Source organism: Hyperolius riggenbachi, chromosome 3, assembly GCF_040937935.1.
Source record: "Hyperolius riggenbachi isolate aHypRig1 chromosome 3, aHypRig1.pri, whole genome shotgun sequence".
NCBI classification, from domain to species: domain Eukaryota; kingdom Metazoa; phylum Chordata; class Amphibia; order Anura; family Hyperoliidae; genus Hyperolius; species Hyperolius riggenbachi.
The window spans coordinates 190,874,855-190,887,193 of NC_090648.1; the positions used below are offsets into that span (position 1 = coordinate 190,874,855).

The window sequence follows — 12,339 nt, forward strand, 5'->3', positions numbered from 1 at the left end:
GGGAAGGTCTTAACTCATCCTTGTATGATGGATCCCCATGTTGTGAGGGTCACCAAGGGAGGCAAGGGAAGGGTTGTTAACATTAAAAGAGCCCAATCAACATTTTCCTTAGGGGCCCCATGATGTGTAGTTACGTCCCTGATGCCAAGCATGGTGATGTGACTACATTTTTAGCATGATTTTCATAGAATGGCAAAAAGGAGTTTGTTTTCCCTCTAATTTTTTTTTTTTTAGAAATGCAAGAATAGAAATGTGGATCAAAATGACTGTTTTTGCAATGTATAAATGTAAGCCTGCCATTGCAATGGATCACAGTTGGCTAGGTCCTCACTGACAACAGCTTGTAGCCTCCATGCTCTCCCTGGCCCATGTGCAATTCACTTTTTCTCCTGAATTATCTCCTAGGAGAGAATTTTCATCTTCTCTGTAAAATAACTTTCCAGCATTTTATAATTGAAAAAGTACCCAAAAATTAGCGAAAAAAGCACTATCTAAACTATTCTGAGTAGTTCTTGATTGCTGGTGGTTTAAAGCGGAATATAACCCTGCATTTCAACTTTGCTCTAAAACATTATTTACAGCATATTATATGCAACCAGCATTTTTTTTTAACTAGACCAGCATTGGAAGGGTTACACACAGCGCTTTAAAGTTCCATGGAGAGAACTGCTCCCCGCAGCCGAAGCTTAGATAGATACATTTAAGTAAACAGAATGTAACAAGTGAGGAATGTTACACACTCTGCACAGTCAGAGAGAGTGAGTCACATTCCACACTTGTTACATTTTGTTTTGCTTAAATGTATCTATCTAAACTTCGGCTGCGGGGAGCAGCTCTCTCCAGGGACTTTAAAGCTCTGTGTGTAACCCTTCCAATGCTGGTCTAGTAAAAGAAAAATGCTGGTTGCATATAATATGCTGTAAATAATGTTTTAGAGCAAAGTTGAAATGCAGGGTTATATTCCGCTTTTTAAGGCATTTTATTACAATGTGTGAAAATATCACCTAGGAGAAAACTCAGGTGAAAAAGTGAATTGCATAGGAGCCCCCTAGACATGGTTTTATAGTCTGCCAATGATGGAGAAATGGTAACCTGGGATTGTTTGCGGTAAATTATTGCAAACATTAAGCATTTTTGTGATCTTTTAAACCCTTTTAAAGCTACACTCCAGTGCCAGCTATGTTTGTATTGTGCTTATTAAATGTCTTGGCCAAAACTATATGTACCATAAGTCCACATTAGTCAGTAAGGATGTCATTGAGGTTCAAATAAATTTAAAATGACTAGGAATTATAAGAATCATTATGATACATAATTATGCCAATTATTATTAAAAGCTATTGTAAAATGGACGAATCAACTCTTTTCAAGCAAAGTAGAAAGTGGGCACTGAGCCAAAACGTTGTACTAAATGCCATTTAAATGACCATGGCACAGTAATCTGGGGACACAAAATGGCCTATAGACGTCCGCTGCAGGTGAACGTAGTATTGTACTAACATGCCTTTACACTGTGGCCTTTCTGTACTGGTATGGGAACATGGGTAACACTTGACTTGAGGATATTTATGATTGTTTATTGGTTATGTTTAGTGTGAGGGGTGTAATTTCCATCTGTAACCTTTTGACACTTAATATCTGGATGGTTGAATGTCCCTTTTCTGCTCTATATTACTACCCTATTGTATTTTGTATTACTGAGCAGTCATGCTCGAATGTACCCAAGTTCGATTTGAGTACATTCAAATTCGGGTCCGGGTCAAATTCGGATTAGGCCGTGATCACGACCATAGAATTCGATTCGAGTCGTGATCGGCAATTGAATCCGCGTAATAATCATGATCACGAATTCGGACGGCCTTAAAGCATTTTTTTTTTAAAGGGAAATTGCAATAAATAGGTGCAATAAAAAAAAATTGCTGGGAAACTTTTTTTCTGCATTTCTTGTTTATTCTTCTTCACCGTCTTCACCTTCTTCTTTTTCTTCTCTCCATCTTTTTCTTCACCGTCTTCTGTTTCTGTTTTACCATCTTCTTTCATCACCATCATCTTCATCATCTTCTTCTTCACTGGCAGTCTGGAACCTGGTTCTTCTTCTCCTCCTTCCCCTGGTTCTTCTTTGTCTACTTCTTCTTCTTCTTCTTCATCATCATCTGGTTCATCATCATCATCATCATCATCTGGTTCTTCTTCACCTGGTTCTTCTTCTTCTGTTTCTTCTTATTATTATTCACCTGGTTCTTTTTCTTCTTCTTCACCACCTGGTTCTCCTTCTTTACCTGGTTCTCCTTCTTTTTCTTCACCTGGTTCTTCTTCTTCACCTGGTTCTTCTTCTTCTTCTTCACCTGGCTCTTCTTCTTCTTCTTCCCCTGGCTCTTCTTCTTCTTCTTCTTCTTCTTCACCTGGTTATTCTTCTTCTTATTCTTCTTTTTCACCACCATCTTTTTGTTTGTTTGTGTTCATATTCTTCCTCTTGAACCCAACTTAATGTTTTTTCCCTTACAGAACTTAACTATTGTAAATTGTTTTCTTCAACAGCATAGCTAAATTTGTGTCCAATGCACAACTGGGACAGTTTTCAACCCAGACACCTCAGAATTTTTTTTTAAACAAAATGTAGCTATTGTAGTGGCGTAATAGCAAGTGGCGTATGGCAGCAGCGCATAATTCTGTGGACCCTGGCGGTGGGAACACAGACAGCAGGAAGTTAAATACAGCAGCAGCAGGAAGAGGAGGAGGAGTGACGTGTGGCAGCAGGCAATGTAACGGGCTATGGTACCTAGCGGTGGTGCCACGGCTGTAAATAAACACCAACAGCAGGAGGTTCCGGACAGCAGTCATGCAGCCCACATTGTGTCCAATGCACAACTGGGACAGCACAGTTTTCAACCCAGACACCTCAGAATTTTTTTTTTTTACAACAAAATGTAGCTATTGTAGTGGCGTAATAGCTAGTGGCGCATGGCAGCAGCGCATAATTCTGTGGACCCTGTCAGCGGGAACACAGACAGCAGGAGGTTAAATACAGCAGCAGGAGGAGGAGGAGTGACGTGTGGCAGCAGACATTGCAACTGGCCATGGTACCTAGCGGTGGTACCACAGCACCTACAGAAAAACCAGGCCAAATTAGCAGGGGACTGAAGGTAGATGTTGTGAAAAAAAATTCCAGGCACCTCATGTCCTCCTCTTGCCGACAACAGGTGCCTGGAATATGCCTTCAATCCAGGCCTGGTTGATCTTCAAAAATGTGAGTCTGTCCACGGACTCTGGGGACAGACGAGAGCGCTTCTCCGTGACCACGCCACCAGCCACACTGAAGCACCTCTCAGGCAGCACGCTGGAAGGAGGGCAAGACAGGACTTCCAGGGCGTACTACCCCAGCTCACTCCAGATCTGCAAGCGCTCTACCCAGTACTCCAAGGGGTCCACAGGCTCCTCGCCGGTGTCAAGCCCACTGAAGGACCCCATGTAGTCGACCATCATCCGGGTCAGGAGCTGGCTGTGACTTTGAGAGGAGTATGCTACTGCACGCACCTCCTCTCTCAGATGCTCTACCGTCATGTAAAGTGCCTTTGTCAAGGACAGCAGGTCTCCTGGGCACCTGATGCTGCTGCTGCTGCTGGCTGCAGGCACCAGCTGCTGTACTGGCTGGACAGGGACAGAGGGGGTGGAAGGCTGGGGGAAAGCTTCCTCTAATTGCTGGACAAGGATCTGCTGCAACTCTCTTGTTCGCTGCTCAGGGTCTCCAGCAGGCAAGAATTGACCCACCTTCCCTTTCAGCCGTGGGTCCAGGATCATGCTGATGCAGGCATCCTCCCGAGCTTGCATCTGCTTAACCCTGGGGTCTGTGCGCAGGCACCGCAGCATGTGCGTTGCCATGGGGAACAGGGTGGACTGTCCAGCAGGGACCTCAGGGTCAGTGGCCACAACGCTGTCCTCCTCCTCTGGCCCCCGAGCCTCTTCCTCCTCTCTCCACCCTCGCACCACTGCGCTCCGCTGTTCCCCTCAACAGCAACGTCCACGACCTCCAACTCCTCCTCCAACAACTCAAAATCGTGCGCAGAAGTGGACTGCGCAGGCGGCTGCTGTTCCAGCTGGATCAGGGCCTCCTCTCCCATATCCAACAGATCACAAAGAGCCCTGTTCAGCAGACCAACAAAGGGCACCCACTGGCAGAAGGATGCCTGCTCCTCACTGACCAAGTTGGTTCCCTGCAGGAAAGGAGCCAAAACCAAGCAGACCTGCTGCATCTGCCCCCACTGTGCGTTGGAGAGGAGCTTGAGTTTGGTGGTGCCGGCGAGAGTGCCCTCAACGATGTGGTGGTTGACAGCCCTCCTCTGCTCAACCAGCCGCTCCAACATCGCCAAGGTGGAATTCCAGCGAGTTGGCACATCGATGACAAGGCGGTGTTGTGGCAGGCCTTCGTGCTTGTGCTTGTTGGCCCAGTTTGCTGCAGCAGCAGCTGAGCGGCGGAAACTGCGCACAATTTTGATGCTTCCAATAGATTGTCCATCCCCTGGTAGGTGCGAAGGAACTTCTGCACCACCAGGTTCAGGACATGGACCAAGCAGGGGACGTGGGTCAAGTGTCCCATGTTGATGGCAGCCAGCAGGTTGGCAGCATTGTTGGACACCACCAATCCGACTCTGAGGCCTCTGGGGGTCAGCCACATCTTCTCCTGCTCCCTCAGGTAGCGGAGCACGTTGGCTGCCGTCAGACTGTTCTTCCCCAGGATTCTCATTCCCAGCAGCGCTTGGTAATGACAGGCCTTCACGCTGCTGTTGAGGCGGGGTCGCTTGGCGGTTGGAGCTGCTGCTTCTCCCCTGACCCCGCGTGGTGGCACCACATAATGGACAACCGCCGGTGCCGCTGATGCGCCCGAGGATGGACCTGCTGCTTCCTCACTGGCACATTCCACCAGGCTGACCCAATGGGCCATGAAGGACAGGTAGCTGTCTGTCCCAAAACGGCTGCTCCATGAATGCATGGTGATGTCTATCCGCTCACTCACGGCGTGATCGAGCGAGTGGTCCACATTCGCCATAGCAAAGCGGTGCAGTGCTGGGATCGCCGTGCGGGAGAAGTAGTGGTGGCTTGGGATTTGCCACTCCAGGATCCCGTACTGTAGGAGCGTTCTCATGTCACTCCCCTCCTGCACAAGGGAGTATGGCAATAGCTGGGAGCACATGGCCCGGGCAAGCAACCCGTTCAGCACCCGGATGCGCCTGTTGGTGGGAGGCAGAACCTTGGTCACACCGGGAAAGGACTCGCTGAGCAGGGTCTGGCGGCGTTAGCCTGCACGGGAGGATGAGGAGGCGACTGTGGAGGGAGCAGATGAGGCCACTGAGGACTGGCTACCCAGGGGGGGGGGGGGGAGCAGTGAGTTTCTGTGATCCTGCTGTTGATGCTGGATGAGCAGGAGGGTGGGATGCTGCTGCTACTGCTGCTGAAGTCTGTGCAGTGTCTGACTGGCTCTGACCATTGCCTGCGCCACTGTCCTTCAGCTTCAGAAACTCACTGTAGTCCTGAAAATGTTTGGTCTCCAAGTGGGTCTGCAGGCACGAGGTACCCAACTTGTTCAGATCGTGACCTCTGCTCAGGCTGGCACCACGACTGTGGCAAATGGCATGGGTCTTGTTGTCAATGCGCACAGTGAAGTACCGCCAGACTGGGGATTTCAACTTGCCCTTTAAGCTTGAGGGCTGGGGAGGTTTTTTGCCTTTGGAGGGCTGTGTTTTCTTCCATTTGCTTGGAGGAGCTTTGGTGCAGGTGGTGGTAGTGGCTGAAGCAGCAGGCAGTGGCTCCTGTCTTCCACGCCCTGTGCTAGCCGCCATGCTGTTGCCGCGCCTCTGTGCCAGAGACGCCTCCTCCTCCGATGACAAGCTGCCTTCACCCAACTGTGGTGGTGGCACATAGGGACGGTCCCCCACCTCATCATCATCATCATCATCCCCAAACATCTCCTCTGAGCCCTCAACCAACCCCTAGGCCCCAACATCCCCTACGTCTGGCCCCTCCTCCTCCTCATAAAATTTTGGTTGTTGTGCATCAACAACAAACTCCTCCACCTCATACTCCTCCTCCTCCTCCTCCTTGCATGCCCCCATCATCTCCTCCTCAAACTGTTCCACAACATCCCTCAAAACGCTCGCAGTCCCTGGGGTGAAGAGCGAGCTCAGTGAGGGCAGACTGGTTGCTGGGGTCGATGTGACCTCAAGCGGTGGTGGAGGCCTGCTGCGGACCAGAGTGCTGGTGGTGACACTGGTCTCGCTGGTGCTGGAGGTCTGGCTGGAAACGGTGGCTTGCTGCTCTGCCATAATTTCCATGACAGCCTGTGCCTGACTCTCTGCATTGGGCCGGGGGCGACGACCCGTCTCAAAGATGCTGCTGCTGCACCTCTGCTCCCTCCTCCACAATTCTGTGGTCAGTGGCTGGTGGCGAACCAGTCACAGACCTGCTGGTGCTGCCAGTGGCTGCAGCAATGGCGCTGCCTCTCCTGGTGGTGCCTCGCCCTCTACCTCTGCCAGTCATTGTGCAATAATATACAAACACAATAAGAAAAACAAAAAAAATATATAATAAGGGTGGGAAAGGATGTAAACTTTAATAAAGAGTCTGGGTTGGTGGTGACTGGTGGTGAGTGACAAAAAAAGGTTTTCTTTCTTTTATTAATAGTATTACTAACAGTAGTGTAGTGTACAGTAGTCGATAACTAACTCGTGTGACAGACAGTGACAAATAAAAGTCTGTCACACACGGACGCAATCAATAGGGTCAGGCAGATGACAGTCACAGATCACAACAGATGCTGGCCTGGCCTAGTGGCCTGTGAAGTAACTATTACACAGTAGTAGTGAAGCCTGCAGCATTAAATAAACTCATAGACTAGCAGTACAAATTAAGTAAACCAGTGCATAGGTAACAACTAACTATAATCCCTAGTAGTAGTGTAGTGGACGATAATGATAACTCACTCGTGTGACAGTCAGACAGTGACAATAAAAGTCTGTCACATACGGACGCAATCAATAGGGTCGGGCAGATGACAGTCACAGATCACAACAGATGCTGGCCTGACCTAGTGGCCACTAGCCTGTGCAGTAACTATTACACAGTAGTAGTGAAGCCTGCGGCACTAAATAACCTCACAGACTATAGCAGTACAAATTAAGTAAACTAGTATGTAGGTAACAACTAACTATAGCCCCTAGTAGCAGTGTAGTAGTTGATAACTAACTCGTGTGACAGACAGTGAGTGACAATAAAAGTCTGTCACACATGGACGCAATCAATAGGGTCGGGCAGATGACAGTCACAGATCACAACAGATGCTGGCCTGGCCTAGTGGCCACTGGCCTGTGAAGTAACTATTACACAGGAGTACTGAAGCCTGCGGCACTAAATAAACTCACAGACTATAGCAGTACAAATTAAGTAAACTAGTACGTAGGTAACAACTAACTAACAACTAACCAGCCAGTCACAGATCACAACAGATGCTGGCCTGTACAGTAACTAACACAGTACTGAAGCTAATAAACTCACTGACTAACAGTACAAATTAACTAAACTAGCACTAGTACACAACTAACTATAATCCCTAACCTACCTAAGCTAGTAGGCACTGGCGTAACAATAGGGGATGCAACCCCTGCCCCCACAGGGGGGCCCGGGGGCCCGCTCTGGGCCATTTTGGGGGGCTGGAGGAGTCGCAGCATGAGGGGAAAGCCATGCCCACAGTAGGTGGGGAGGGGGACGCCCCCCCTCCCTCACCTCGGGGCTCTCCCCTCCAGTTTAACGAGTGCCCGCACTGTTTTATACAGGAAGTCGCGTCAGAGACCAGAGTGAGGAACGCACGCTGGAGCGCATGGAAGATGGAAGGTATGTATCAGCCGTTGCCTGCCGCTGCCTGGACACTCATTAAGCTGGAGGGGAGCGCAGAGGGGAGAGCCCCGAGGTGAAGGAGGGGGGGCGTCCCCCCTCCCCGCCAACTGTAGCCATGGCTTTCCACTCATGCTGTGACCCCTCCAGCCCCCCAAAATGGCCCCGAGCGGGCCCCGGAGGGACACTCTGAATTTCTGCAGGGGGGCTCGGTGGGGCCTAGTTACGCCCCTGCTAGTAGGCTAAGGTTACCTAGGCTAGCAGGCCTAGCGTGTACACAGACCTAACACTAGCCTAGCACAGTATACAGTATATACAGTACACTAGCTGACTGAACTATAACAATCAAATCACTAGCTATCTATAAATGAGTACAGTATAGGTATTAAGAATGTGTTTAGGAGGTAAAACACTGTGTTTACAAGGTGAAAAGCACTTGCTAAGACACACAACAGCACTGAAGATGCTATCAATACCGCAGAGTCACAAGCAAGGACGCACCCCCTAAGATGGCCACCACCTTATATAGAGGAGGGGAGGGTCAGGCTCCCCTCCTCTGATTGTTTGCTAGGGCCTCGGCTGGGGGCCTTCTGATTGGCCCAATGACATCATCCCCTATATACCGAAGCCGAATTCGGGATCACGCGTTAACACCCGTGATCACGCCCGAATTCGAGAGTGACTATTCGGGTACATTCGAATTCGAGAGCAGTATCGCTCTTCGAATTTGAGTTCTGCAATCATGAAAATCTACCCGTGATCATGGGTAAATTCAAATTCGCGATCTCTGGCAAGCAACCCTGTTACTGTGATTGTACTTTTCTAAATTATCTCTATTTCCATGTACAGTTTGTATAATATTTTGATGCAATTCAATGAAAAACTTTATTGTTAAAAAAATGCCTTAACACATCTGTGGCATATGGATGCAGAAACACAGACCACCTATAGATATCTGTGGCAGTCTAAGGATTAATGGACATTTTGTAAATTGCATAATAATGGCAACCTTAAAATGCTAGCTGAACTAGGGCTTTGACACTTGCTTTTCTTCACTGTTAGCTAAAATTCACATAAGACCAGTGCTAACTGCTAAAATGAGCATAGAGACAGAATTTACAAAAAATAAAGTTAAATAAAACACTTTAGAAACATTGGCAATATTTTAGAGGCACCAGCACACACTATAGCTAGTCTGCTGTCAGTATAAGAACGGTATTGGATAGCTTATTTAGTAAATAGACACAAACATTGTATTATTGATTCATGCCCTGATTTAAGATTCATAGAGGCAACTAAGTTGCTTGTGTGACAAAAAGCACAGGATGCTTAAAACTGCAGTAAATACCACTTGTAGTGTGCACAGTGCTGACTTAATCAGCAAGATGACAAGTCCCATGCAGACCAGGCACTCCCCCCAAACCAAACAAAACAAACAAACAAAAAAAAGAAAAACAAACCCAAAACAGATAGAAGAAATCAACAATGGTACAGAAACAGCAGTAGGAATATGTGTGTAAAACATATGTACAACAATGAAAATTAACAAAAGTCATTATGTATGAATTTAGCATAGCAGTATATTCAGCTCTACTCTACACTGTGTATTTTTATTGTTATCACTTCTTTCACAATGCTTTCCTAAATCTACCCAATTCCTAAGGAAAATTCCCTTCGTAATACCTAACACTACCCTTCCTGTAATGTTATTCCTCTCCTGACACTTAACTCTAATTTTTCCACTTAAAGAGACTCTCAAGTGAGTCTAAATTCACTTTTTTAGCATACAGTCATGTTAAGAACTATAACCGCTGCTGACCCGCCGCTATCCTGTGGCAAAATGAGGGGTTTATACCCCGTAAATCCCCTCTCCTACCTCCGGAGAACTCTTCCTGATGAGGCAGGGCTTATGGCTGTAGCTCTGCCTATCAACGCGTCAATCCCCGCTGATCGCCGCCTCTCCCCGCCCCTCTCAGTCTTCCTTCACAGAGAGGGGCGGGGGAGAGGCGGAGATCTGCGCGGCGATTGACAAGCATGGAGGCAGAGCTGCAGCTGAAAGCCCTGCATCCAGGAGCAGCAAAATCCACAACCAAAGAAAGTCGTGCATTTTGCAGGGGGAATTTGGGGGTATAAACCCCTCGTTTTGCCGCGGGATAGCGGCGTTTTAGCAGGGGTTATAGTTCTTAACATGACTGCATGTTAAAAAAGTGAATTTAGACTCACTTCAGAGTCTCTTTAATGTCAATATTAATCTTAGCTTTATAATCCTAACTTTAAAATAAACCCCCATCAACCCTATCTCCTAACCCTCCTAACTGACAGCTGACTCTGATTGAAAACTGTCTCACTGGTGCCCAGTCCACTATGTGTCCCCGATCACTATAGCCTGAGGGCCTTTTTCCACTGGGTAGCGTGATTACAATCGCGTTGTGTTGCAATAGCGCAACCCACAATTCCCACTACCCGTTGTATAGGTGCCAGGAACAGGGCGAGAATCACACATCCCAACGATTGCGATTCTGGAAAAACGACACCCACTAGTGAAAGTTTAGGCTAAATAGTGTCCAATCCACCACACTTACAGTGTGGACATTCAGGTGTCCAGTCCACCACCTGTTGCTGCTATGTAGCCACCTTTGCATAAGTAACAGCTGTGACCTAAATCTTTCCCGTGTATAGCACCATATAATAAAAGGAACTGTATCCAGCGGCACCTAATCCACCTGCCTTATACCCTGACTTCACCTAGCAGCTTTGTAGATCAGGTCCCTTGAATGTCTAGGCTTACCTCCAGTGTAATACGCACACAAGAAGCCAGGCAGCATCAGTAGAATGCAGTGACAGGCATTACATATTTTGATTAATAGGTGTTAGTTCAGTTACAGCAATATTTCAACAGAAAAAAAAATAATGGCACGTATATATATGATCTGTATGCATTGTTTACTAAGAACAAATTGGAAACATGTTGTAAATTCACCACTTAAGAAAATTACATTTTCCTAGGCAATAAAGGAAAGTATTTGTTTCCTAAAGAAAACACATCTCAGTGCATTAAGGGTGACTTCACAAAGCATCTAAATATTTTTATGTGCCTTTAAATATCAGTCACGCTTATAACACGTAAAGAGGCATGCCGTCGTTAATGTCTCTTTCTTTTAAGTCTTTAGCCGGGAAAAATATATTGACAATAAATGACATAGCAATGTCATTTCCCCTTGCATGGGGGTACTGCTTGCACTCAGCAGCCAGGAGCCACTGCACATATATCTAGCTAGTTCAGAGAGCAGCAGATGTATAAAATTATTAAGAAGCCGCAATAGAAAATTAAAAGAATAACATATATCATCTAATTCTATAAACTCACTTACCCAGTTTTTATTTCCTACAGTAAAAAAATCTTCTCTGATGTTACAGAAACATGATTTGCGATGTAATAAAGCAAAATCCTAATTTTCTGTCTTTTATCTTTTTACCCTTCTTTCGCACACCTCTTTGGCCTTGTCAAAACATATCGTTTAGTTAGAGACTAAAAATATTTTTCTATCGATTGAAGCCATTGATTTTTTTTAATCTGTACTTTGGCTTAGAGAGTTTGGGTGAAAGGTGAAAGTTCGCCAGCTTAGTCCAACGTTTTATCTGGACAGCCACAGAATGTATTGGCAGAAGATTTGATTTACCATCCCAGTCAGAGCAACCCCGCTCTGTACAGCTTCTGCAGGCTATGTACAAGTTAATTCCAATCATGGTTCTTGTTGACAACATCTAGATTGGTCTGTTGTCTCCATTTCCTCCATGTTTGTGTGAGGAGTGCATACATTTAAAGCCTTTCACATAACCAATGAGGGGAAAATATCTACACTAAGTCATGTCATCTAAATTCTATTCCTGCAGCGCTTTCAAATTGCAAAAGCACTCTCCCCTTCAACACTCTGTATGTCTGATCTTACATAAATTAAAGGCTCATCAGTCTGCAAATCTTATTCAGAACAGCTGAGCGGGGCAGAATATTTTGCAAAATATGCATTATATTTGCAGGGCTCCTAGGGAATCTTTTTTTTTTAAAGTATGTGGGTATGTATAATATACATTTCGTAATTGCTGGTTTTATAAAGTGACGCTTTATTGCCTTCAAAGCCTTTTGAACTTTTAATATTTCTGCATAAATATGTTCTATAAATTTTCTATTGTAAATTAATTCTAAAACTAGATAATGAGAACTCAGTTAAACAAATCAGTCATAAAATAATCCATATATAATAGTGGCAGTGAAGTCATAGTGGCCACCCCAGTGCTTAATGTGTTTATGGAAACAGATCAAAGAAAAAAAGTATAGGGTTTGATGGCCTAGTCAGAGTCTAGCAGGTACAAATAAAAAAGTCAGGTACACAGACATCAGTTAGGTTGCAGTTCCATCATCATGTCAGTAAAACTATACAATATGCAGCGAAATGCACG

The 12,339-nt window shown here is 46.1% G+C and overlaps 1 long non-coding RNA gene across 1 annotated transcript in view; it reads right to left on the reverse strand.

Annotated features, from left to right (window-relative positions):
* Positions 1 to 11,463, reverse strand: part of LOC137561261 (uncharacterized) — a 52,918-nt gene extending 41,455 nt beyond the window's left edge. The window contains exon 1 of the long non-coding RNA XR_011029955.1: positions 11,253 to 11,463. This is a non-coding gene — a long non-coding RNA (uncharacterized lncRNA). The remainder of the gene's footprint in view (positions 1 to 11,252) is intronic.
* Between the last annotated feature and the right edge of the window lie 876 nt (positions 11,464 to 12,339).